The sequence below is a fragment of the Balaenoptera acutorostrata genome, chromosome 15 (genome assembly GCF_949987535.1).
Source record: "Balaenoptera acutorostrata chromosome 15, mBalAcu1.1, whole genome shotgun sequence".
NCBI lineage: Eukaryota > Metazoa > Chordata > Mammalia > Artiodactyla > Balaenopteridae > Balaenoptera > Balaenoptera acutorostrata.
This window is the reverse complement of record NC_080078.1, coordinates 88,151,948-88,179,804: the sequence shown is the minus strand read 5'-3', so window position 1 is coordinate 88,179,804 and position 27,857 is coordinate 88,151,948. Positions and strand designations below refer to the sequence as shown.

At 55.0% G+C, this 27,857-nt stretch overlaps 1 protein-coding gene across 2 annotated transcripts in view; it reads right to left on the bottom strand.

Annotated features, from left to right (window-relative positions):
• The window catches only part of CDH4 (cadherin 4), a 576,830-nt gene that overhangs the window by 110,778 nt on the left and 438,195 nt on the right, over positions 1-27,857 (bottom strand). The window lies entirely within an intron of this gene.

Below are 27,857 nucleotides of genomic sequence, written 5' to 3'. Positions count from 1 at the left end.
GTCGGTTGGTGACTGAATTATGCACCAAGCGTGGGGAATGTTCTCATCACATTTCAGTGCTATGTTTGGGATGGTTTGACTTAAGATCTAGGCCACGTGGGGCAGGAGAAATCCTCTTGGGACGTTGGAAAACACACCAAAGAGAGAGGCAGATGCCCGTGGAGCTGGCGCTCTGCCAGGACCCACCTCCCTGGGCAGTGGCCCCTCCTCCAGCTGCTGGGAATGGGGGCTGGGGAGCTGCCCTTGGCCAGTGGAGCCCCCTCCCACGGGAAGTTACTGCCCCCGACCCCGGCAGCCATGACCGTGACTGCTGCGGAGCACGAGGGCGGGCAGGGCTGGAGGGCAGCTCTCCTCCTTGGCTCCCGGGACCAGGCTGAGGCTGGTCTCCAGGTGAGACCACATCCTTGCTTGGCTTCTTCCCCTGCCCATCCTGCTTCCCTGCCTCTTCTCCTGATAACGCTCCCCCCCCTTTACATACACCTAAGCCCCAGCCAAGTGGAAGCAGCCCCCTTGAGGGCAGATGAACTGAGAAGGCCGAAAGGCCTGAGAGGCCCCCGGCGGGGGAGACCACTAAAGACACGAGGGTGGGTGGACGGCAGAACCACCAGGGCTTCGATGCAAAGCCCAAGTTGAAAGTCTTGAGGACAGATGGCCGGGCTGCAGGCTGCCGGGGAGGGGCCCCCGCGTGGGCAGCTGCTGGGCTTCTCGATAGGACAGTGGTGAGGCCGGGGCCCCAGGAATCCCAGGACCTCTCGGACTGGGCAATAACCATTTTCCAATTTGCTTTTCCATTTTCAACCAGTTGATTCCATTTGCTTTGCTCATTGCTGTGTGGTGAGTGTCCTTTTCTCATTGCAAAGGCATAAAAGCTATTTATTGTTTCCTCTTGGCTTCAGATCATCCAAAGTCTGATCTTTATTGCAGGTGAGTAATGGTCACCACGCTCCCTTCTGGGTGATTTTGTGCGAGTCAAGCACGCGCATTTATTCACAACCTTGAATGAAGCCATCCTGAGATGCCGGGAGTACGGATCCTGCGTCTCAGGAAAATCTTGTTTCTTAAGCCTGAGTTGTTTGGATCTTTCCTCCAGCAACTTTTCACTTCCACCTGGATCACATCCTCAGCAGAAGTTGTATTTTTTCCTCCCTAAGAGTTTGGGGATGTTTGCGGTTTTTAGAAATGCGCTTTCTGTTGTGTTCCTCTGGAGCGGCATGCCTGAGAGGCAGGAGCTGGGCCTGCTGATGAAGCAGCTGTCAGCACATCACCGCCGGTTTTGCAGGGATGAGGCGTGTGAGCTCATGTGACTGACTTCTTTCCAGTTCCTGTTACAAATCCCTTTACAAATGCGGCATAATTTGCAGAGCAGGATAATGTCAGGATCTCCGGCCCCAGCAAGCCCAGCCTAGGAAGTGCAGAGGCCACACGCTCTGCGGGTCACACCCTGGAGAGCAGTGTGGGAGGGGGGCAGCAGCTCTGCGGAGAAGCTCTGAGGCCCCGGGGGGTGACCCAGCGTCCAGGGTTGGGAAGTTCTCAGGAACGGTGGCCCTGCTCGGTTCTGCAGAGAACGGATGATTTCAGAGTCAGATGTGTTTACAGCCTTTGGGGTTGCTCTGGGGTTGGCAGGGGCCTGGGGAGGGGGCTTGGTAGAGATGGAGGAGAAGGGGATGGGGGTGCGGAAGGGAGCCCAGGGGGGACGCACACAGACTCTGATCTCCAGCGGGAGTGGCTCGGTTTTTATGATTCCTGACAACGCCCATTGAGTGAACAGAGGGGGTCACAAATTGGGTCTGAGAATCCAGGCCAGGCACATGCCCCGGGGCAGGTTGTATTCAATTTCTATTTGATTCCGACCTCGAGTAGTGGGATGGTGGGGTATAATTTAATTTCATTTAAAAAATGGGTTTTGAGAGAAAGTAGGAACATAACGTTTCAGTGTCACTACAGTTTAGAGTTACGGTGAAATATATTCTAGAAAAACTCGCCAAGTTAAAGAGAGAGCTTTGAATCTGGCTCAGCGTTTCTATTTAAAAGACAAATTCTTTTTTTTTTTTTTAATAAGGGGTTTTTAGATTTCATTTTATTTTATTGCTTTGCACAGCAATTCTCTCTTATTGTGGTAAAAAACACACAATGTTAAATCCACCATCTTAACCATTTTTATGTGTATAGTTTACGTAAAAGTGTGTTACGCACATGTGCACTGTTGTGCGGTAGATCTCTAGAACATTCCCATCTTGCAAAACTGAAACTCTGTACCCACTAAACACTAATTACGCTCCGCCTCCCCCTCCACCCTTGACCAGAGTCAGTTTTTGCTGGAAAGAATACTGGGGGGCTTCCCTGGTGGTGCAGTGGTTAAGAATCCATCTGCCAATGCAAGGGACATGGGTTCAAGCCCTGGTCCGGGAAGATCCCACATGCCGCGGAGCAACTAAGCCCGCGAGCCACAACTACTGAGCCCGCACGCCTAGAGCCCGTGCTCCACAACAAGAGAAGCCACCGCAGTAAGAAGCCCGCGCACCGCAACGAAGAGTAGCCCCCGCTCCCTGCAACTAGAGGAAGCCCGCGTGCAGCAACGAAGACCCAACACAGCCAACAAGAAAAAAAAGAAGAATACTGGGAACTGCAAGCCAAACCACTACAGTACACACAGGGGCCAGAAGGATGATATAATAGTAACAGCTACAACACAGCCTCCCCTGCAGGCCCGTGACGATGGGTGGATTTCAATCAGGCCTGAATCCTCTCCTCACATCTCTGCGTCCGCTGTCCTCTCCCCTCCCCTGGGGTCAGCCCGCATCTTGCTTGGTCAGGGGCTGTTAGCGACTGGTCTTGGCCGCCCTTCTGCTTCTCTGCTTCTGTCCGGAGACCCTGCTGGAGGGGGGAGGCCCATCCCTGCAAGCCCCCAGGCACGAGCAGCAGTCCCCGGGGTTGTGCAAAAACATTGCCACAAGAGACACGATGGTCTTTTCAGATAAAACCCACCTGGTCTCCCTCCCCTCATAAAATCCCCACAGACCCCGTCAGACGTGGGACAATGTCCACACGCCTCCCCTCGGCCCCCGGGTTCAGTCAAAGGCTCCCCATTGCTGCCCTCCAGCATCACTGCCCTTGCCCCCTGGACGCCCGTCTGTCTTGTGTGTTGGTTGTAACGTTTGTGTTCAAGGTTCTGCCTTTGTCCCCGAGGAACCCAGCCATGAAGAACACAAGACACAACACAACACAAGAACACAAGGTCAGAGAAGGCCTGCTTTCTGTCGCAAGTCCTCACGCATTAAAACACGAGTTCCCTCTCTGGCCTCCTCACACGTCACCTCCAACTGGATCGGGCTACACCTCTGCGTGCACCAGCTTCTGCCTCTCTTCCTCTGTGCAAATGCTAATTAGTCCTGGTGTCACGGACGCACGGATACAATCACACTCAGTCATCGGCACTCGGGGACCTTGATCGCTGAGAAGAGGTCCCTCATTTCCAGGTGCCTACGAGTTGGGGATCGGCCTTAGTTATGTAAACGGTGAAGATGACAGGTAAGGGTGTCTTCCTGGGTGTCATTTACAATTCACCACAACACTGAAGACCCTAGATTAATTTGATTTCTGAGCCGTGCTGACATATCACACCCATTGTTCGTCCAGCCCGCCATCCCTGGAAAGACGGGCTGGTGATGACAGCACATCATTCTTAGAAACACTTCTGCACAGTCGAAGAAAAGGGAGAAGCCTCATTTGGTGGAATCGATCATACATATTCACCCCAAGCTAAAGGTCTCAAGCCGGCAGGACCACTCACCACACGGCTGCCGCCCCTGACCCTGGCATCTCCCAAGTGGTGGCGGTGCCTCCCTGCTGGGGCTGGAGACAGTTTTCGGTGGTGGATGGACAAACACTGCCTTTAAACAATAACATCATTTTGCTGCCATTTTTTTGGGGGGGGATCTGTTCTCCTTGGGCCTAGTGATGGGGGCTTTTCATTAGACAATGGTTACATAAAGTGTCCTTTAAAATAAACTTATTTCATATGACAAGTGAGTTGATTTAAGTAACACCATCAGGAAAACAGCAGCATACGTGGTATCTGACCAGAGGCAGAAAGCGTGAAGGTGAGTCGTGAAAGACCTCGCGCGTTCCCTGGCTGTCTCGACCCTGCGGCTCGCAGGCTGACAGTAAACAGGGAAGCCGCAGGACGGCAGCTCACTCTTCAGAGGCGAACAGTAGGCTCCAAACATCAGGAGTGAGGAGTGGTAACTGAGAAGCTGCTCGGAGGCACCGAGCCGCTTGCTCTTCTGTTTCAAATCCCATTAGGAATGAATTCTGCACGTATCCCCTTAATGTTCCAAGACGCGCGAGCTCTAGGAGGGGCAAAGCCGGGACCGGAGAAAACCCCACGCATCATTAAGATCTAGAGCTGGTCCTTAATGCGCCCACGGTCTCAAAATGAGGTCTAAAGGGAGGCTTTTTCTCTCACTACTGGGTACAGTGGTTATAAATGTGTCTTTGCACGGAGTCTTAGCTGTATTTTTTGCAGCTGGCATTGCTGCATTTGAAACAAGGCCAAGAAAACAGATGTACCCACTAGGTTCGAAATCAGAGTCACGATTCTGCAAGTGCAGACTCCCGGGTGGCCGGCGGAGACACAGCGTTCGTGACCCAGGGCTCTGCGGGGTGAGGGCCCTCGCCGCCCTGCCCGCACAGTGGCACCCGTTCCCTTAGCCGTCTGGGCAAGGTTCCCAAGCCACCGCAGCCACGACCAGCGTGCGGCCACAGGTGGTCTCCCGGCGCCTTAGACACGGCAGGAGTACGTCTCACGGCCTTTGCCAGTCTCGGGCGCACTCCTGTTTGGATCGGGGCTCGCTGGCTGACCGGCCTTTTTCACCCTGGGGTCGTGCCCCGCCCAGCACAACCCACTCCACTCAGCATGGCTCTGGAGTGCCCCGCGCCTGCCTCCCGCCATGCCCGCCAGCCCAGCACTGGGTGGATGTGATTTAACCTGATGACAGATGACATTACTGGCTGTGAGCTTTCTGGCTTTACTGAGCAACTCCAGACATCCTGGGGGTTGATAAAGTGCTATGTGCAAAATCCCTGGATATCTGGTCATTCTCTTGATACAAGACACTTTCCCGGTTTGTTCCGTCATGTCATTTGAGCCGGAAGAGCTGTCAGTAATTTCTCATCGCGTCTTGTCCTCTTGCTTCTGTTTATTTTCCTGAACACTGTTTAGGTCATTACTGTGTGGCTACTTCACACAAATATCACAGCGCGCAAGACCTGCCTGTGGCCACCTTCCCTCCCGGATGGCGAATCTGCCAAACCACAGGCAGGGGCCCAGGGACCTCGGGCTCCCTGCGGGGAGCAGAGGGGGCGGACGGGAGCTTCTGGAGCCAATCAGTTTAGCCTGAATAGCCTCAAACTTGGACACGCTGGTACCCTGACCCCGACACCCTGTCATCAGAGGCCTGGAGTCGAGTCTACAGCACAGAAAATCCTTGTCAACAGCCTGACTGTTTTAAGACACCCCCCAACCCCCTCAAAGACACCAGCTGGGCAGAGTGACCCTGGACCCCCCTGCGGTCCTGGAATACAGTGACTGTGGCCTTGACGACACCCACTGTTTCTGCCAACATCACCCACTTTCTTCCCCGAGGCGGCTTCTCCCCACCAGCCACTCCTCAGCCTGGCGATCCCACCAGGCACCTCCTGGGCCCTCCCAGAGCTACTCACACCCCAGCAGTGCTTCAGCTGGGCGGGTGTGTGTGTGTGTGTGTGTATGCGTGTATGGTGTGTGTCTGTGTATGCATGTGTCTGTGTGTGTGTGTGTGTGTGTGCGCGTCTGTGTGTGTGCGTGCGTGTGTGGTGTCTGTGTGTGTGTGTGCGGGTGTGTGCGTGTCTGTGTGTGTGTGCGGGGTGTGTGGTGTGTGTGGGTCTGTGTGTGCGTGCGTGTCTGTGTGTGTGTGCGGGGTGTGTGTGTGGTGTGTGTGTGTCTGTGTGTGCGGGGTGTGTGTGTGTGTGTGCATGTGGGTGTGTCTGTGTGTGGGGGGTGTCTGTGTGTGCATGGGGTGTGTGTGTGGTGTGTGCGTCTGTGTGTGTGTGTGGGGTGTGTGTCGGTGTGTGTGTGTCTGTGTGTGTGTCTGTGTGGGTGTATGTGTGTGTGTGTGTCTGTGTCTGTGTGTGTGTGGTGTGTGTGTGTCTGTGTGTGTGTGTGTGGTGTGTGTGTGTCTGTGTGTGTGTGGGTGTGTATGTGTATGTGTGGGGTGTGTGTATGTGTTTGTGTGTGTGTGGGTGTGTATGTGTATGTGTGGGGTGTGTGTATGTGTTTGTGTGTGTGTGTGTGTGTGTGTGTGTTGGTGGGGAGTGTTTCCACGGCCCCGGAAACCCATAGATAAGGAACCGAACGTCTCCTCCGTTTTCAGAATCACCTGCTGTGGTGGTTTCTTAGCAACCCGTTATTAGAGGGCTTCTTGGTAGTTAAAATAAGATCTCCCCCTCTCCAAAGTGTGGTTCTGGGTTCAAGAAGCCCCGATGCTCTCTGTCCCGGGCATTGGGTGTCACCTGGCGGAAGATGGCACTTAACTACGTCCTCGGGGCCAGTGTGGCCCTGCATCGCTCTCAGGGACGGGAGTGGGTGGCAGACGGCCACTCCACCACCCTGCCTGGCCTCGTGGAGCCTGACGCAGAGAGGCGCTGTACACGCGTGTGGCTGAAACGGGCACCCCGCAGCTCTGCCGCAGAGACGAAGGGGACTGCCTTTCATTCCCTCGACCCTCACCCCAGGAATTAAAGAGCCGCCGGAGGGACAGGCAGTGCAGTGTTTCTCCAGCAGCCCTCACGGCCGGCCTGACCTGCGTCCAGACGGGCTGGTGCCCGTGTGTGTGCACTTGCGTGCGTGTGTATGTATGTGCCTGTGCATGTGTGTGCATTTCTCTGGGGAAAGGGTCTGGAACTTCCCTCAGACCCTCAAATGGGTGTGGAATTGCCCCCCACCCTGCATTATGGTTTTTCATGGCAGCAGAGCACCTCCTAAGTCCTCGGGGTACAGGTCCGTGAGGTGAGGGCTCTGGTGCCTGACTTCAGGGGTGCAGCCCATCCTCGCACTTTTCTAAACCGTGGGTGGAAGTGGAGTCTGGTCTCTGTCCCGGGCATGAGACCTCGGGTGCACTCCTCAGCCCTGGGAAGGGAATGAGGACGCCCCCCTTCCTGGGGTCTTCGAAAGAACTGTTGCAGTGACCCCCGGAGAGGGCCCGGTACGGCGCTGGTTCCGGGTGGGGGTTCCAGGCACGGAGCCTCCTGCCCGCCCTCCGCCCCCGCCCCGCCCCGCCCGCCCGCCCACCCCAGGGCCTGAGGCTGAGGATGGTGGCGAAGGGGTGAGGAGCTCTGCCCTGGGAAGGCCTTCCCTTCATTACAGAACGGCTGCTTCCTGGGAAAACGCTGTCAGGGACTGTCAGCCTTTCTTTTCCAATGTGAGTAACAGACCAAATGGCTGGGAGTCCCTGCTGGAGTCCTGCGGGTTTCCCCTGGGAGAGTTCTCTCCTCTGCGTGGGGTGGGTCCTGTACGTCCCAGGGGACCTGGCCACAGGCCTTCACTGCCCCCCCTCGTGAAAACCCCACCCAGTGATGGGAACCCTGCCTCCGTCACGATGACAGGAGGTCGGGAGGCGGGGAGCTCCCCGGCACCAACCCACATCTTACTCAGGGACACAGCTCAGTCTGCAGGAGCTGGGGCAGCCCTGGCGGCCCACCGGAGTCACCTGGGCAGCTTCTAAAACCCCCCAGGGCTCTGGCTGCCCCGGGACCAGAGTCTATGGGGCGGGTCACAGGGCAGTTAGGCCCACGCCGCCCAGCGGCCTCCCTGCTGCTTCTAGGTTCCAGCTGCAGCTCCTTGAAATCACCTGACCCCATGGGTCCCCCCATCCAGCCCCACCCCCCCTTGGCCTCATCTCTGCCCCCTCTGCCCCCTTCCCCCCATGGCGCCCCTCCCCCAGCACACACACCCTCGGGTGGCTTGTCCAGGGCGCTGGTCCCTCTGCCCAGGGGCTTTCTTGCATCCTCCTGCCTCCTCGCCAGACAGGTGCATGAGCCAATCGGAGACATGGGTTGCTCCTGGAGCCACTGGGAGGAGAGACTCTCTCCTTCCACAGAACTGGGGACTGCGGTGGGTGTGTGAGCCCTGTGCTGCTCGGCGCCTTGGGGTAGGGGGGCCCTGCCGAGGTGGGCTAACGTCAAGGATGGCAGAGCCACGGGATGAGGAGAAAGCCACCTGATGACACAGACGTCGCCTGAGCGCCTAGATCCTGCTGTGCCTGAAGCTGACCCACCTCGCCGTGTTCCACTTACGTGTGCCCTAAACGTGAGACCTGGCTTCTGCCACTTGCAGGTACAGTCCTGACTCTTCTGCTCCAGACCTCTGCCCTCGTGGTTCTGTACTTGGGTGGTAGCGGCTTCCACGTGGCCCCCCACCGCTCAGAGCTCGCCCTGAGCTTCTGAGTCTGCTGCCGCTGCCCATCTGCTGGGCCCCCACCCCGGGCCGCCCAACTCAAGCCCGACACACCAGAAGCTGAACTAGCCTCCGGGTGAGCAGTGGGCGGGTCCAAGCAGGAGACAGGAGGGAGGCTGGCCTAGGACACGCACGTCAGGAGAGGCACAGGGTCTGGGGGCTTCAGGAAGGAAGGAGCACCAAGCACTTTCAGGAAGAGAAGGGAGGGCTGCCCACTGGGTGCAACTCACCTCTCCACTGGGGTCGGCGGCAGGTGTGAGGCTGGAGGCCAGAACAGAGGCCGGCACGCAGAGGGTGGGGTGTCGGGGGGGGCCTGCAGGGACCCTCTGCTCTCCATTCTTTGCTGCCTGCCCCGTCCTCCTTCCTCACATGCACAGGGCAGCCCAGACTAGAGGGACTGTTCACGGGAGGCGTCTCTGCAGCGCGGGCCTCCAGCGGGGGCTGGAGGAAATACCAGTTCTGTCCGGTCCTCAGCACGGCGCCTCTCAGACCACCCGAACAGCAGCCTGGACAGCTGGCGAGCTGTGTTTTTCACGGCCTGAACGATGTCTCCCCAGCTTGGTATCTGTTTTCAATCATCCCTCCACCCCTTACAGAAAACAAGCCTACTTGGAGAACATGCACCTTTTTTTGGCAAGATAATTCTCAGGTTTGGCAACTTCCCTGACAAGAGACTCATGCAGAAAACAGAAAGTTTAACTTGTTTACAATCCATTAGCTGTACAGCGTCTGCTGTGCCTCCTGGGGCCACCGGACAGACAGAGGGACGGGCATTACGCTGCGTGGCTTGTGGGGCTGCTCTTTTGCACGTGGCCCATCTCCGAGTGGTTGTGTGTTTTCAGCTTTGGGTGTTCTAAGCTGCAGAACCTCTGGAAATGGCAGCTTCTCTTGTAACGGATTTTCATTTGGACACTTTAATAATCCTCCCTCCTTGATGGGAGGCTGGGAAATACAAGACTAAAGTCTACAGATGGCCCTTCCTCTGTGGCCAAGCAAGGAGCTGCCGTGTCCCCCTCCTAGGACCACAGATGACACCCTGTGAAACCACAGTGCCCCAGGATGCCCCGCCTGCAGAACGCCCGGGTTGAGCCTGGCCCATGCTTCTCTAGCGGCAGAAGAACCGAGTTCCTAATTTGGATGGATTCCATCATCGGGGGATAAGCTCAGAGGAACAGAGATTTCGGCTACAATCCCCTGGCCAAAGCCACCTTAACATGTAATCAAGTTACCGTTTAGTATTTCCAAATAAAGTTGAACAGGTGAACGCAAAGATCTCATTCGGGAACTGAGCTTAAATTTAAATACCGCCTGCCTCCCGGAATTAGGGATTTTCAGACTTTGAAATAAGCAGCCTGGGGAAATTGGTTTGGACAGACTTTCTGGCTGCGTGTCCCTCTCAGTGGCACCGGTAATCGCTGGCTGGACAGATCGCCACCGGCATGCCAAGTACCGGCGAGCGAGCTCCTTGCTGGTCCAAAAGCATCGGGAGGTCAGAGCCTGTTGGGGCCACCCAGAGGGGACCCTGCAGCGCTTCACGGACACACGAATGTGGTGGATGCCATCGGACACCTCACTGAAGAGACGGGACGGCTCACGGACGGCTGGTTAATTAGCAGGTGGTCATGCGAAGCCTGCGGGGCATGGGCGAAGGAGGGGGGCGTGGAGACAAGAGGAGGCTCCTTGCCGTCCAGAGCGAGTCGCATTCCAGCAGTGACAACGCAAACACGGGCCCTCCGCCCCACCTGCCACGTGCGAGGACGCCACACCCGCCCCGAACGGACGAGAGAGAAACACCCGAGCCAGACTCAGGCTGTGGGCATCGTGCAAAGGAAGACGGGAGGGGAGTGCAGGGCCCAGCCTGAAGCACACAGGGTGCACCCCTACCGGCCACCCCAGTAATGATGCTTAGGGGCCAGTGGAGAGCAGACTCCGGATCCCCTGAGCCCCTCAGGTCACCTGCCCCACCCACACGGGCGTCTCTGCTTAGCAGGTCCTCAGCCCCTCGCTGCCCCGGGGACTCAGTCACTGTCTTTGTTTGCAGCCATCCTGGAGCTGGTTTCAAGCTGATTAGCTTGAAACAGCAAGTGAAAAACACAAGCATAGATTCCCATTTTTTATTCCCTCCAACAGAGAAGCTTGTTTTTCTTTCCCCAAATAAGTTTTCCTTCAAAGAAACATCCTGCAGAAGAAATGCATTTCTTTACTGCTAACTCGGAGATGGTGAAAACAGGGATGATGGGGCACCCCCCGGACCTGGGGGCTCTGGGCTCCCCGCACACTTTGCCAGGCATGACGGGGGAGCTCTTCAGACAGACTTTGTGGATTCAAAGCCCAGCTCTGTGCTTCGAGCTGTGTGACCTCCAGTGAGAACCCTGGCCTCTCTGAGCCTGTTGCTTCGGCTGGGAACAGAGGTGGGTCAGAGTACACTTCTCCTCCAGGGCTCAGGGGGTGAATAGAGCAGGGGTGGTGTCACATGGGTTCGGCTCCTAGGGAGGCTAGTAAAGGTGAGATGTTGTGAGCTTCCTTGCTTCTGGGAGAGCAGGTGAAAGAGCATCGCGGGAAAGGGGCGGAGACCAGACAGAACCTCCATTTCACTCCAGCTACAGGGGCCCCCCAGCATCCTACTTTGGGCCTTTGACCAGCTGAACAGGACCAGGTGTTCTATTCAAAGACATCCAGGTCCTAATCCCTGGGATCCATGAATGTCACCTTACAGGACAAAAAAGAGTTTGCAGACGTGATTACGTTCAGGCTCTTGGGCTGGGAGATGATCCTGGATTAGCCAGGCAGGCCCTAAGGGTCCTTAACACGACCAAAGAAAGGGGATTTGAGAGAGGCAGCAGCAAGGGGCATACGCTGCGTTGCTGGCCTTGAGGACGGAGGAGGGGCCACACACGAGCCGAGGAATGCAGGCACCTCCAGAAGGTGGAAAAGGTCAGGATTCTCCCTGAGCCTGCAGAGGATGCGGGAAGATGAGGGGCCCAGCACTCCTTCCATTCGGAGGTGCTGGACCAGCACCAAGAGTTCACACGGACCGTCGCTGACCCATAGAAGGGTCCTGCTTTACAGGGGACGCTGAGGCCCAGGGAGGCCATGCTCCCCACCCTGGGACACGACTGCGAAGGGCCAGAGCTGGATCAGATCCCGAGGCTGACCCCCCCGAGTGCCCCTCGGCTTGGCTGCCCCAGGAGAGTCTCCATGGTGTCTAGCCACAGACAAGAAGCTCTGGACCAGACCACACGGGTGAAGCCACGTTTACCTGTGAAATCCCTGACCGGAGTCATGGTTCGCTGGCCCTCTGAGCACAGGATGCTCATACAAGGGTCTCTCCAGGAGGCCCCCGGACGGAGCGAGTGGCTGGAGGGAGAGGGCGCTCGAGGAACCTGGGCGACAGTGCTGGCAGAAGCTTCTCGCTGAGCTCCCAGCCCCGCCTGCAGAAACCCCAGCTACCACCCCCCAGCGGGACCCCCAGAGGGAGCGTGCTCGTCCCGGCTCGGGGGGGGGGGGCTCCACGTTTCTGATGGAGCGTGCCAGCCTCTGCCCCCGGACACCACGAGGGGCCACACACAGCAAACTGGGACTCGGCCCGGGGCTGCCGGGCACAAGTGCCAGCCGCGAAAGCTGAGCGTGAGAATGAGTGTCGACCCACAAAGTCCCCACAAGCCTTTAGAGAATCTTGACTCAGGAACGTTTATGGCTTGCTTGAATCCTCTTGATATCCATGGGAATTTAAAAAATAATCCTCTTACGTTCCGAAACATATTTGACCGTTTTTTCCCCTGGAGAGTAACAGCTGGGTGTCAACCAACTCCACACTTATACCAGCCAGATACACAGACCTGCCTCTGTGCACTTCCCAATTTAAATGTGATTTCCTGATAGAAGCAGTAAGACAGTCATTTAGTTTATTTAAACTATTCAAATATGATCTGATTATTTAGAAACATTTATAGGGGCTAATTATATGTAACAGTTGATCAGAAATACAGCAGCTATAAAATTAATCCTCCATAACCACAGCTCTGACAAGTAGCTGGTATGTATTTAACGTACATTAAAAGCTTTTAAAATTTGCATTAAGAAGGGCTAGAGCTCAGCGAAATCTCCAGGGGTCCTTGACTTCGATGAAGCAGCTGCCACACCTCAGCGTCTGGTTCTGAATGAGACGGGTCAGCCGGGCTAAGTTTTACTGGCTTCCCCAACCCTGGAGCTGCGCTTTCCAGCCTGTTTTTTTCTTTTAGCAAAACAGCATCCCGAGTGTGAGGGCCTGTGGGGTCCACAGTTGGCCCTACGGGAGGTCTGCGTCCTGGCCCCCAGCCTCCCACCTGGGGGCTCGTCTTGGATCCCACCCGGCCTGTCTCCATCAGCGCAGGGCTCTGAGAGGCCTGGCACCGGCATTTTATCAGCTCCCAGGTGTGTTATTATTATTATTATTTCTAAATACAATCATAGCTCCACATAAGCCAGAACTTGCTTGATTTAAAAACCTGGGCTCTGGAGAAACACATTCCGCTGTAAGACAAACGTTTACCTTTCTGCTGTGATGTTTTAGCCTCTTTCGTGGTCATTTCCCGCCCTAGGTTCTGCCATGTTTCACAGGAAAATCACAGGATGGCGTGAACCTTTCTAATCGGTGGTGATATTAGTGTCCCTTCAACTCACGGCGGCATGGAGGGACTCGTGCGGCTCCCGCACTGACTGGCCTGCCAGCCCCCGGTCACCGGCCTACAGAGCACACGCCCCTCGGCCCTGGGCTGGGGCCCCACTTTCCGCGCAGCCAGGAGGGAGGGTGGCTCACGCCTGCGGGCCCCCCCTCCGACACTGGGGACACTTAACGGAGCTGCGGAGTTGAGCACCATATGGCGCTCTCCCAGCAAACCCAACAGGCGCTTCTGTCACCATTGGGAAAGTGGCATGAAGCTTAATCTCTCGATGAAGTGGAAGATTTTCCACTTTAGCAGAAGCCCCTGCAAACAGCTCTTGCTCGGCGGTTCTCTTTTTTCCGTCCTTCTCTCCTTCTCACATGCCAGCCACCAGCGGGGTGAGCTGCAGGCTGAAGCTCCCTGGGTGCCAAGGGCCAGCCTGTAACTAAAGCTGCATTCTCCAGGTCGACCGCTCCTGGGTCTGACCGACTGGGAGGTAATGGAATCCCACCCCCTCCTCCCTTTCATCCTCCCCTCCCCAGCCAGGGCCGGCAGGGCCCAGGAAGACGGCAAGGGGGACCTTGTCTGTTTCTGTAGGATTTCCCTTCCGGGGAAATGGGAGGTGGGAGTCTGGGGTGGGCCCAGGGGGCTGCAGGACACAGAGCCAAGGGGAGAACCCAAGCTGGATTTGCCCTGTGCGGCATCGCCAGCATTGGGCTGTAAGCAGTTCATCAAAGTCGGCTGGGCCACTGACAAGGCGTTGCCCACAGGCCAGAAGGAAAGGGCTTTGAATCACTTAGGTCCCCTGCACTGGGGGCAGGGCTGGGTGGGTGTCCTGCTCTGCTGTTTCCTGGCTGTGTGACCTTGGGCGAGTCGCTCAACCTCTCTGAGCCTCAGTCCCTGCCTGTGGGAGTAAAATGGCATCACCCCTTACTTCACAGGCTGAGGACTGTATGGTAAACAGTGTCCTCTGGGCCAACGTGGAGATCCAGGTGTGTGTGTGCGTGCCTGTGTGTGCATGTGTGTGCATGCGTGTGCACAGCTTTGCCGGACTAGGGGAGGCCTGAGTGTAGAGTCCAGAGGAGCGGGTGGGGGCCGGGCTGGGTGGGGTTGGGGGCATCCCATCCTGTGGGTAGTTGCCATTCACACCAGCCAGCCAGGTCCACCTCAGGCCTTTCATCTGATGGAGGGTCGGGAGGAGGCCCAGACGCCACGCCATGTCAGGCCAGTAGCCGCTGGTGTGCCAGGACACGCCTGGGGCACTGCCTTGTCACTCTTTAGGAGCAGAAGAAACCAAACTAATAGAACCAGTGGCCACCAGGGCTCAGTGCTCTCGGGCCCAAGCGTGGACCAAGCTATGATGTGACACGGGAATCCATCATCATCTGGGTGTCCTGGGGGGCCCACGGCTGCCCACTCAGAGCCTCGGGGCCTCCTGGGTCCAGCTGGTGGCGCTGGAGACCGAGGAGCCCGCTGGGTCCCCGGTCTGGGTCTGTCTAAATGCCGGTCCTCGTGGTTTCTGCCGAAACACGGGACACATCAGCCGTGCCCTCTTCCCTAGTCTGTTTCACGTGTGTAGACAGTTCCTGAAGCCACGAGTCAGGTAAGAGCCCCCACTTCGTCCTCGTGATGCGCTGCACAGGGAGAGGTAAGCGGCATGTGGGTGGGGAAGCTGTTGGCCCCTCATCCGGGGGGGGCGCCCTCCCCAGGCCTGCGGGTGCCTTGGAGGGTCCAGGCCTCTTCGAGAGGCTGCTTAGTGGTCTGCTTAATTTTGCTTTTAACAAACAGACATTGAGGCTCCAGGGCTTTTCTTGTTTTTATCTCCCCACTTTTCAGGAAAACGAAATCAGCTTCTTGACTTAAATAAGCATTTACAGCTCACGAAGCCCCAAAGCCCAAATCAAACACCTAACTCAATCGCCAAGCAGCCCAGCAGGCTGAAAACCTAAGTGCAGGTGCAAATGCCTCTTTAGGCCTCTCGGGTTCGATTAAAACAGCCCAGCTCTGAGGCCGTTTCCTGACGGTTGAGACAGAGAGGGCCCTGAGCCTGGGGCCGCAGTGGCCTGAGACCCAGCCGCTCTTGGACGGGGCTGTAGCCAGAAGCAAACAAAGCCCAGAGCAGTCCAGCCACAAGCCGGGCCGTCAACACCGTCTGTCTCTCGGGCGTCATTTTACAGAGTAACTCTGGAGGCGGAAGGCTGACTGCTCTGGCATCGCAGGGGCGGCTGGAACTACAGCGCTGTTTGCTGCTGTCTCCTCCTCCAGCTCAGAGGCAGCCCGAGCTCCCAAGCACGACCCGCCCCGGACGCTGTCTGTTCTGACTGGCTTTGCTTTTGAGCCAGTGTCTCCGTGCCCTGTTTTGGTGAGTGGAAGTCAGGTCCTCAAGCTGAGAGCTTTGTGGAGACAGATGCCCCCCCTCTCCCCCCGCGCCCCGGCCTGGTTCCGCTCAATTCAGAAAAAGAGTCTTCAAAATTAAATGTCAGCGGTTTGGAAGTAATTAGCAGGAAACAGCAAGGACCAGAAACACGAGTGGGCCTCCGGCAGGACCGCGGTGCCTGGTGAGGGTTTCCTGTCGCCATCCCAGGAAGGCAGACGGCCCGAGGGCTTCTCCCTCTCGGGTCCAGGGAGCACCTGCTATGGGCACCTGGACGACCCTGGAGAGATGGGCTTCTGTCTGCAGCGGTGTCCTCTGCTGTCAGTTCCCTCCCAAGCCTGCAGGCGTCCCAGGCAAAGAAAGCTGCACTGTGCCTTCTCCCTCCTCAGTCTGCGACCACCCCGGGGGGGTGTGTCCTTCTGGTGGTCACCCTGCAGCTGCTTCTCATATCACATGCGCACTGAGAATCGGAAGCTCCAGGGCCCCTGGCCACAGGGTGGACGCAGAGCGACCAAAGGGAGCCCCTCATTCTCTGAGGGTCACGAGCATCGGGTCATCCTGCAGCAGATGCCCCAAAGCAGCGCAAACGCAGGAGCAGACACGGCCTCTCATCATTCCCCAGGTTGGCCCAAGTGGCTGTGTGGAAACTAGCAGACCCTACACTGCGAAGAGGCCTTGCAGGGCAGCTGGGGCCAGTCCTGCTCTTGTCCTCTCCTCCCAGAAGCAGAGCCCCACAGGGCCCCTCGTCCCTCTCTCAAAACCTGAAGCACCTCACACCTCACCCCTGCGGCCTGGCCCCAGCTCTCTTCACAATATTCCTCATGCGAAGATGCTCGCTCTCACCCCTGCAAGCCAGGTCATGTCACGTGGCCTGCGTGGACCAATGACGTGGCATGGCAGTGACGTCACTTCCAGGTGGCTGCGTTAAAGGCCGGTGCTTACCTGCCGACAAGCTGTGCCCTGCCCTGGAGGTGCCGGAGGTGGGAGCAGCCTGGACTGCGGAGCCGTGCCGGGGGGAAGGAGGGCGGGAGGGCCAGCAGCCCGCTGTGCAGTTAGCACTGAGATTTGGGGGTGTTTCTCCTGCAACAGGCCCTGGCGCTCCTGCTGACATACCTACTGTGAACGGCCCACGGGCTTCCTGAGAAGCCGAAATAGAATCCAAGCGCTCTAACCGGGCCCTCACCCTGACAATCCCACTGGACAGGTCCAAGGCCCCCGGCCCCCGTGTTCTACTCGCACCCTTGCTTGATGCTCTGTGCCCAGGAGCACATCCTGTCTTTCCCAGGAACGTGCTGGGGGGATGTCTGTGCGCTTGTTTCTCTTAGAGCTGCTCAGTGCAGCCCAAAGTGGGGACACTGCCCCGTGCCCATGGGGCCCAACCAGTACCGTGATGCAGGGAGAGGGAGGCATCAGGGGGTGGTGGGGACTGCAGCCAACTGGAGCTCATCCCCTGAAGGGCAAGCACCTCGTGACCCGGCCCTGACGCTCCTCCACCTCATCACCCTCACCCTCTCTCTGCCCATCTCCATTCAGCCACTCTGACCTCCCGGCTCTTTCTCCAAGACTCTGAGCGTTTGCATTTGCTGTTCCCTCTGCCTAGAAAGCTCTTCCCCTCTGTATCACCATGGTTCTTCTGCCACTGCATTTGCTCTCGCACCAGAGGAGGCTTCTGGGCCACCGTGTGATGGGAACTCCACCTGCACCCCACACCCCCTGGTCCCTAATATGTAATCATCGGTAGCTTATCTTTGTGCGTCCTCTGAGCCTAGAACAGCCGAGGGGGTGCTCAGTATGTATGTGCAGGCTTAACGAACATGTGATGATGAACAGATGACCTTCACCACGACCTTCTGTCATCATTTCATACGAGAAGGACAGCCACACCAAGGAACGAAGGGTGCCCCTTCCAGGAAGGGGCCACTGGCAACCCCGCCCCGATGTACTCCAAAGCCTGTACCTCCTCTGAAGTTTAGCCACAGGCCCACCCTGCAGTAGCCCCAGGACCACAGTCATCAGTGTGGGAACCTGAGGGGACAGATGTCGGTTTCCCTGGTAACATCCACATTGTCCTGCAGGTGAGCTGGGAGTAAAAGAACGATGAACTAGTCCTGCTGGCTGGGGGTGGGGGAGAAGCAGGTTTCACCCTCACAGACACGTCCGCCCTCAATTATGGGGCACTGCTCCCCGAGTTATGGAATATTCCAAGCCCTGATCAGCCCAACCTCCTCCCCGGTCTTGACGGTGAGTCCCAACCATACACGTGGATCGTGCCCACACTTGGGGACGACGTCTGGTCTGCAGACACGAGGCCCTGGGGCCGAGGCAGAACCCTGGCTGGCAGGAAACGGTTTGGGGGAGCCCCCGGGAGCTGACCATGCTCGGCAGGTGCTTGGAGCCCTCATCCTAAACTCCCATCCACCCAGGGTGCTACAGCGATTCAACGACTAAATTAAATTTCTGAATATTAAATTAATGATGGAAATCTAAAATATTAATATATTCTAATTGAATAGTCTCTGATAAATTATCTGAGCATTTGCAGCAATTTGATTTTACTTTCATTTCTTAAGGAACTTTCAGCTGCATAAATATAGCCATTAAAGCGATTCAAGAAAGGGAACATTTTCTGCTCAGATGAGGGACCGGTAAACACAAAGGGATCTGTACGTTTCTTCCGCGTGATTGATTAAATCACAGAACCCAAGGCGGCTGAGCCGTTCAATGACGCTTTCTTCGTGTCCCTCTGGCTTTTGCGAGGACAATGCACGCTCCCCGCAGGTCTTGACTGGGTGTATAATTCCAGGGAGGCCTGGAGGCTGCCATGGAAGACCCCCGATGGCACGTGCGTGCTGGGGCTGCACTTTCAGAACCGACACCCACGTGGGGGCTGACGGTGCCAGACCCTCCCCACAGGGGACCCTGCACTGCAGGTGACGTGATGGGCACTCCCGTCCCCTCACTGGGGAAGGAGTCCTGCTGTTTCTACGAAAATGCTTCTCCAAATACTTGAGCACCTCCTCAAGGAGGTACGTCTCCTGGTGGGGATGAGTTGGTGCCCCTGGAATCTCTTCCTCAATTGTTTCTGGTTCCTTCTGTTCCAGTGACCCTCAAAACAGTGGACGGTGTGGTGAAGGCAGAGGTGACATTTCTGCAATCTGTTAAGATCTATCTATGGGGGAGAAAACCCAGACACAAGCAAACTTCTGGAGCAAGCCCCGCTCTCAGTTTCTTCCCAGAGGCTTCTGTCTGAGAAAATCCACTTCTTCTTCTTCACTCACCCACACGCGTTTCTGGCTTTGCAGAACAGGCCTTAAAGATCCATGAGAGAGGTTAGGAATTGGAGCATCTGAAGCTTCTCCCTCTTAGAAAGCAGCTGCGTCTGCCTGAAACCTGCTCCCAGGCGACTCCTTGAAATGGAGGTACGCTGAAATTTAGGAGGGCAACGTCCACCTGGGGGAGGGCCTGCAGGCACCTGGGGGAGGGCCCTCAGGCACCTGGGGGAGGGCCTGCAGGCACCTGGGGGAGGTGTACAGCCAGAGGGGCCAGTCCCAGTTACACTGCAGTGTGCATCAGACAATGCGCCCCCCAACAAGCAAGGCTTATAAACCCAACAATACAGTGCTATGCTTTTGTTTTAAATGGTCAGCTGTATTTTAAATAAGTCAAGAGAAAAAAAAAATACAGTCTTTTATGTTAACCCACACATTTATCTTTTCCGGTGTGCTCCATCCCTTCCTGTAGATCTGAATTTCCAACTGGTGTCATTTCTTTTCAGCCAAAAGGACATCCTTTACCACTTAATGTGGGCCTGCTGCTAATGAGTTCCTTAAGTTTGTTGATCAGAAATGCCTTTATTTCACCTTCAATTTTGAGGGATTATTTTTTTTTTCTGGATACAGAATTCTTGGTTGATAGTTTCTTTTCATTCAGCAATTTGAAAATGTTATTGCCCAGAGACCTCTATCACTTCTAAAGAGAAGCCAGCCCTTGTTCCCACTGTGGTCCTTTGTTTGTGCTGCATTTTTCCTCTGCTTTCAAGGTTTTCTCTCTAGTTTTAGAATTTCAGCAGTTTGACTATAATCAAGGTATGGTTTTGTTTGTATTTATCCTACTTGAGATTCACTGAGTTTCTTGGATATATAAGTTTGTTTCTCCATCCAATTTGGGGAAATGTCAACCCTTTTCCCTATCTTATTATCTCTCCTCTCCTTTTGGGACTCTAGTAACACACGTTAGGCCACTTAATTTTGCCCCAGTGAAACTCTTGTGTGTTTCAATCCTCTCCCCTGCCATTCTTCAGACTAAATAATTTTTATCGATTGACACATTGACCTTTCTTCTGCCTTCTACAATCTACTCGTAAGCCCATCCAGTGCGTTTTTCATTAGAGATATTATACTCTTCAGTTTTACCATGCCAATTTGGTTCTATTTTTAGAGTTTCCATTTTCCTGCTCTGATTCTTGATGTATTCATTCATTCTGACCATATTTTCCTTTAAGTCCTTGAGTCTATTTATAAGAGATATTTTAAAGGCCTTGCTGCTAATTCCAGTATCTGGATAACCTCAGGGTTAGATTCTATGAGCCGTTTTTGCCTAATTATGGGTCACATTTTCCTTTTTGTTTTGCATGTCTAGTAATTTTTGTTTGTATACTGATCACTGTAATCATTGTAGATGATACTGTACAGAGAATCTGGTTCTGCTATCTTTCTCTGGAGGCTGTTAACTTGGTTGGACTGAAACTTAACTCTGTTTACCTTGCCATAGGCAGCAGCTGAAGTCTCTTCTCTGCGCTTTCAGTCTTCTAGCTGTTGCTTTTCTCTGGGTTCTTTGGAGTTCTCCTTGTGCGTGCACAGCTTAAGGGGTAGCCAAGGAGCCGACAGAGCTTATAAGTGTATCTGGGAGTCCCCATCTGTGGCTACACATGTTATAGGATTTATCCGCTCACATTCCAGCTGCTTTGTCAGTTCTAAACCCCATCTTCCAGCTCCTCTGGCCAGTAAGACTGGGTTTCTTCGTGAGATCTAGCCATACTTTGAGGCAAGGACGGATTGGGGGGTGCTCAAAAGGGAAAGCCATATAAACACAGGTCTCACCCAGTGCTGTTTTCTTTTCATGGGTGGAGTCCCCTACAGTTTCTGCCTACTATTCATCACTCTCAAGTAACTTCAAATAGTTTTTAACAAAGAATTTCCCCTAGAGTTTATAATTGTTATTTGAGGAGTGTTAGTCTGATATAAACTACTCCACCATTACCAGAAACAGAACTTCCGATTTCATTATTTTCAAGGATTGTTTATCTAACCTAACCATCTTCATAATGATCGTGAGAGGCTGACTAGTATAGGTGGGCATGATGGTCGTATCATTCATTCACTCAATAAGTACTTAATGACATCTACTCTGTCCCTGCTGCTGTGCCTGACAGGTGAACTATCCCTCAAGGACCTTTACATTTACTGGGGAGACAGACCTATAATCACTGAAAAAACAGTGTCAAAAACTCGACCACAATGGCAGGCAATGGGGAGGACCCGCGTTGGTCCTGAGAAGTGGGGCATTCTTCAAGGAGGCAGGAAGTAGCCAGGGTGGGGGGTGTCGGGTACAGGGGGAAAACACAGGACTCCAGGTAACCAAGGGTGTAATCAGGACGGGAAGCTACAAGTAGCCCAGCAAGGCTGGAGCCTGGTGCAGCAAGGGGCAGAGTCAGATCATGGGGTCCCGTGTGATGTGCTCCAGGGTTAGGTTTTCTCCTGGGGACAAAGGGGAAGAAGTGCTGGAAGGGGAACAACACACACACATCGTGCTTTGAAAGGTCACTTTCTTCCATGAGAAGGTGCATAATGACCATGTCAGTTATTCACTCATGGATGGACACCTTCAGAGTACCAGAAAATAGGTTCCTAGGTGGACTCAGTGACAATTACACTGCTAGGTCACCCAGCAAACATTTTGTAGGATAACACTGAGTTAAAATTCAGCCAGCTCCATCACATATATTTATACACCCAATGAACATTTATGGAGAGTCTACCCTGGGCCAGATACGGGCTCACTCACCATCTCCCTGTCACCCATCTCATAATGCAGACCCCAGCCCAGGGCACATTTCATCACAAAACTAGCTCCTGAGCTCTTGTCCCCCAAACCCAGATCATCCTCCATTTACACAAAAGGTCGATAAATACTTGTGGTTGGATGTGAGGCTATGTGGTGCGCATGCACAAAACGGGAACGAAATTGTCAAGAAAATGTGAAGAAAACTTTTGACTTCAGTTGGTTCAAGATCATCTGGATTGTCAGATGTGAGGGGCTGATTTTTACGACCCTTTCCAAGCCACCTGCCGCCGAGCTCTCGAGCTCCCTACTCTAGAAAGGGTCTCCTGCTCGCCTTTTCCAAGTGGCCATCTTTCATACTGAGCGATTACGTAAGGACTTCCTTCCGGAGTCTTCTATTTAGAGCTCCCTTGCCAGGCTCTCTGGCAGGGACCCGAGGATGGGTCTGCATGACTTCTTGTCTGTTAAAATGTCAACTTCCAAAATTAAAGGACTTGTCTCCCAAGAGCATTACCTCCCTCCTCATCACCTGGAGTGGATTTCTACAGTCGCCCTGGAGAACCTCTCAAGTTAACAAATTCTGAATTTTTATTAGACTCAGCTAAGAAATGCATCCTCTTTCTAAAAGTTTGATTTGATTCTCATTCTAAATCTTGCCAGAAGTCAAACCTAACATCCATGCTAGAAAAGCAAGTGTCTTTTTAAAACCCTCCTCTAGTCTACATGTGAAGGAATCCTAACCGAGGTGGGAAGGGACCAAATTCTGGATGACAGGCAGAAAGCTGATGCCTGGTGGCTCTTGAGGCCACAAAAGGGCTCTGTGTTCTGTCCCTTCTGAGTCCCCAGTGACTGCGCGGTGCCTGGCACCCATGGATGGCCCCAAACTGTTCTGTCCAGAGCCCAGGGCTGGAATTTGGGAGCGGCAAGGTCTCCTGTTAACCCTTGCCGGGTGTCCCCTCCTGCCATTCCCCGTGATCCCCCCATAATGAAAAGCCTCTATCCAGCTTCCCAGGGGATCAGCTTAGCGACTGTGAATTGGTTCCTCCTCCCTTCTGAGAGGACAGCCTGGATCTTCTGAGCGCTATCTCCGTGAAGCGGCTGCATCTCCTCACTCACCACTTCACTGAGAGCGCGCTCTGTTCTGGGGGGCGCGGCACCGGGAGTGCGTACCGGCCTCGCCAGGGAGGTCCCGGCTCCTGGCAGCCCTGCCAGCAATAGCCGCCTCGCCCTGCTCAGGGCCCCCTCGGCGGGGCGGAGCGAATGCTCAGCGAGGGTCTGTTCCCCCTGCGTGGCCCAGCGAAGGCTCTCGAAGAGACAAGATACTCTTTCCAAGGAAAACGCCTGTAAGTAACAGAGGTTTTTTGGGAAGAACATTCTGCCGGCTGCTACCCCTCCTGCTTTTTCATTTAACGTATCTTATCAGAAGGAAACGCCGTGGTGAGCACAGAATTGCAGCTGATCCCAGCTGAACCTCCAGAGCTCCACGCTCAGCTTCCCACTCGCATCAAGCTGTAGTCACGCTTGCTATGATTTGGGCTTCTTTTGGGGCAGCAATCCCCCAACCCCCAAAAAACACTGACAGGAAACTCATCGACTTCCTGCAGACACAAGTGGGGTAGAAAAGCACCCCAAACCCTCGCCTGTGCTCCATAAGAGTTTAAGGGAGAAAGCGGGGAGGAGCAGCGACGGTGGGTGCGGGTGCAGACGGTGAGCACACGAGTGTGCGTGCACGTGTGAAGTGGGAGGGGGTGTGTGCACACGCGTGTGTGCGTCTGCCTGCGTGACTTTCTGGGCTGAGTTCTCCCGTAATGACTTGGAATCCATTGGGAAAACAAATCTTTTACAGAAACTGTAATGGAGATTCCATTTTCCATTTGCTGGAGATACCATCTCCCCATAAGGATCAGCTCAGCTTGGAGGCCGACTCCGGGGGAAGCAGTGCCAAGATCCGCCCCCAAATGCCACATGCCACGGCCAGCATGCTGTGTGAGCCCATGGGCGCCTGGGACAGCGTCCCCCATCGGGACTGCTGCCGTCACTCCCTCCCTCATTCATTTATTCATTCATTCGACACACGTAGTGCCTGTCGTTTACAGCACAGAGATGCAGGCAGGGCCCCTGCCTTCAGGAGGCCTGTCCTTGGATGCATAAAGAGCAGGCATGACGTCAGACTGTACTAAGTGCTACGGAGCAAGTACAGCGGGACAGTGGGGTAAAGACACACCCGGCTTGGAGAAGGGCAGGTGAGTCAGGTCTGATGGCTCACCTAGACCACCCCCTTCCTTGGCGCAGTGGGGCCCTTCGAGCCGAAAGGACGCGCACTTTCTCGTCTGGGGAAACCCACTGGGGCAGCACGCAGCCGTTTCCCACACGTACCCTTCCTCCTGGGCACAGAGCTGGGCCGTGTTCCCCGGCATCCCCTGCAATTCGGCCAGTGGAATTCAGGCGGGAATGGCGTTTCCCGCGTCCAGGCCCAGCCGATCCTGCGCTCCTCACTCTGGCGCCCCGCGTGACAGCCCCCAAATGACCTTCCCCGGAGCAAGAAATAAACCTCTGTCCTGTTAGGTTTCTGAAATTGTGGGAATGCCCGTCAGAGCGTCAGCCCTCCCTGCAGTCCGCGTGGGAGCAGACGTCCACCGGGAGGCAGCCTCCCTCCGGGGGCTGTGGACACGTCGGGGGGTCCGAGGAGAAGAGGACACGGTCTCTCCAAACCACAGCAACACTGCGGACCAGGAGACAGGAGGGGCTGCCGCTCAGTGAGTCCGGGCAGCGGCTGCCGGCTTCCGGCAGGTGGATCGTCGCACGCCTGACGCCACGCCCGCACCGCCTGTCCCCACGGCCCCAGCTCAGAAACATCCCCGGCAAGGAGAGTCCTCAGGAGCCCCGTGCGCAGGGGCCCGAGAGCTCCGCCGTCGCTGCTCTCCTGCTGGATTTTGCAAGGTTTGTGTTCACTGGGGAGGGGGCTCATTTCCCTGCTTCACAGCTGTGCACGTCCCCCATCAGGGCACACAGACGTCACCGTGGCCTCGTGAGAAGACTGTGCCCCCTCAACACGCCCACAGGCCCGTGGGGGCGAGCGCCTGCTGGTGGGGGGAAGCCGGCTCTCCCCTCTCCTACTGCCAGACCCGACCTCTCTGCCTCGGGGCCGCCGGAAGTGGCCAGGCTGAAAGCACACGGGTGCCTTTCCTCCACTGTCCAGCAGAGGACAGACATGGCGGGACCAACCGACCCAGCAGATCTTGGGAACCCTTGCAGGACAAGGGCTCTGCCCACATTGGCCTTCTCCCCTTTTGGGAACTTTCACAGGCCTGGGTGCGACTGGGCACAGAGGAGAGAAATTCCTCGTGTCGGTACCCATATCATCAACTCTGAGAAAGCTCTGAGAGCCAGGATGACAGAATATCCCAGGGGCGGTAAGATGCCTGCTAAATGCATGTGTGTGAGGGTGTGAGTGAGCAAACGCCCCCTCGGGGCTCATTACAAACTCATCCATCACTATAAGGTTCCTGCCAAGCGTCGAGTATTGGTGAGGATGACTCAGCCAGATGTTCCTGGAGTTTGGGAAATGAGGTGGATCTGGCTCGCAGGTCAAATCGGGCCCACCGCCTGTTTTTGTAAATAAAGTTTCATTGGAACCCAGCCACGCCCATTGGTCTACATATTGCCGAGGGCCGCCTTCACGCTACAAAGCAGAGTAGAATACTTTCAACAGAGGCCAGTTGGCAGGCTCACAAAGCCTAAAACATTAACTACCTGGTCCTTTACAGAAAAAGTTTGCCAATGGTTCTGAAGAACCTCAGGGCAGGACAGGAATAAAGACGCAGACGTAGAGAATGGACTTGAGGACACGCGGAGGGGGAAGGGTAAGCTGGGACGAAGTGAGAGAGTGGCATGGACATATACACACTACCAAATGTACAATAGATAGCTAGTGGGAAGCAGCTGCATAGCACAGGGAGATCAGCGCGGTGCTTTGTGACCACCTAGAGGGGTGGGATAGGGAGGGTGGGAGGGAGACGCAAGAGGGAGGAGATATGGGGACATATGTATACGTATAGCTGATTCACTTTGTTATAAAGCAGAAACTAACACACGGTTGTAAAGCAATTATACTCCAATAAAGATGTTAAAAAAAAAAAATCTGACAATCCCTGAGTCAGATGGACAAATTTCTACTAGAGATGACTTTTGGGGAGCACAGCCCAAGGCCTTCAATAAAACTGGCTCACACGATTAAAACCTGACTCCCTGTCCAATTTGCTTTCAATCCTGATGACACTTGAGAGGAAGCTTCTGGCTCCAGTGTATCTAAGACATATCAACACTTGCATGTCCCCCCCCCCACCCCCACCCAGAGCGATGTTTTCTCTGCTTTATGCTTGTTTTACAGTCGACTTCCGTCGTAACAAATACCTCCAGCTTTCCAATTGTGAGCTAATAAAGCCTCCTTTTAGAATAAATTTATTTATAATGAAAATGAACTACTAGAGAAAATCTTAAGTAAATGGCAAGTGGCAGTCCAACGCGGCAAGGGCCTCGAGGGCTGGTGGGGGCGCCAGAGCCGAGTCACCGGCACCCCCATCGGCATGGGCTGTGCCCTGGGCCTGGCCCATCGGCCTGGAGGACGCTCAGTCTGGGAAACTGTGCCCGGGCTGGGGGGTCGATGCTTGAGTGCCTCCCTCCAGCCCTCACCTCCGTTTCGCCGTGATCTCACCCTCCCAGGCAGGCCGCTCAAGGGCGGGTCATGGCTCTGGAAGTGAACTCCCATCCCAGGGGATTGAGGCAGGAGGGTGGCTCTGTGTGACTGAAACTCAGCAGGACCCTATGGGGCCCTCCTGGTCACAAAAGCCTTTCCGTGTCCCCTGTTTCTTACTTGCAGGAAAAAGGCTTCAGTCTCCTAGACCTTCCTGAATACCAAAGAGCAGATTCAGACACTTGCTAACCAGGGAAGTAAGGGAATGAGGAAACAAAGGGGGAACAATCACACTACAGTGCAGAAATCAAAGCAGGATCCTGGTTCCTGCTCAAGGAATATACGTAACAGTATCTTCAGTTCTTCTGCAGGAACTGAGGACCCCACCCAGGTGGAGGATGGCAGCTCCAGGCTGAGCACAAGATTCCTAGAGCCCCGTCCTGTTACCTCACCAGCAACCAGTCAGAAGAAAGTCACACACCCTGCAGCCCTCACCCCAAGTTTTGCCTATAAAAACTTCTCCCCCAAAACCATCAGGGAGTTTGAGGTTTTTGAGCACGAACCACCCATTCTCCTTGCTTGGCCCTGCAGTAAACCCTTCTCTGCTCCAAACTCCGACATTTTGGTTTGTTTGGCCTCCCCCGTGCAACGGGCACACACACTTGTGTTTGGCGATATGCTGAGCTGGACACACCCTCCTGCTCCTCCTTTTTTCCACGACTGCCACACACAGCACTTCTGACGCCAGAGGTGTCACCACATCCAGCAATTCTCTGCGACACCAGCTGGGGGTGCTACCATTTAACTCAACTCTGACACCATCTACCCGGAGAGGGTGTCCATCCCACAGGTTAAGGGCTCGGTCCCCAGAGACGCTCCCACTTCAGACGTCAATTGCCAAGTCCAGGTTGTCACCTGAGCTTCTGACCGACTGGCTGTAAATCTGAGGTTCCAACAACCCCCTGCTTGGGTTCGACTGATTTGCTAGAGCAGCTCATAGAACTCAGAAAACCGGTGTACTCACTAGATTATTGGTTGATTGTAAAGGGTATGACTCGGGAACAGTCAGATGGAAGAGGCGTAGGACGAGGTGTGGGAAGGCGCTCGGAGCCTCCACGCCCTCCCCGAGCGCCATTCTCACTGAATCTCCATGTGTTCACCCCCCAGAAGCTCTCTGAACCCCGTCCTTTTGGGTTTTTACAGAGACTTCATTATGTAGGCACGACTGATTAAATCATGGGCCACTGGTGACTGATTCAACATCCAGCCCCTCTTCCCTCCTGGGGCGGGCGGTGGGGGGAAGGGGAAAGTGAAGGTCCCAGCCCTGCAGTCACAGGGTTTGTACCCCTGGTGGCTAGCCCCAGCCTTAGGTTCCCTTGGGACTTCCCGAAAGTCCCCTCATGCGCATAAACTCAGGTGTGCTAGAAGGGGTTTGCTATGGATGTCTGCAGACATCTTTTTCACTCTTATCATTTAGGAAATTGCATGGGTTTTAGGAGTTCTAGCCAGAAACAGGAACAAAGACTAAACTAAGTCACAGCGTCACATGTGGTGAAGGCAGGGCGATAGTCATGACACGTCTCCGTGGTGTGTATG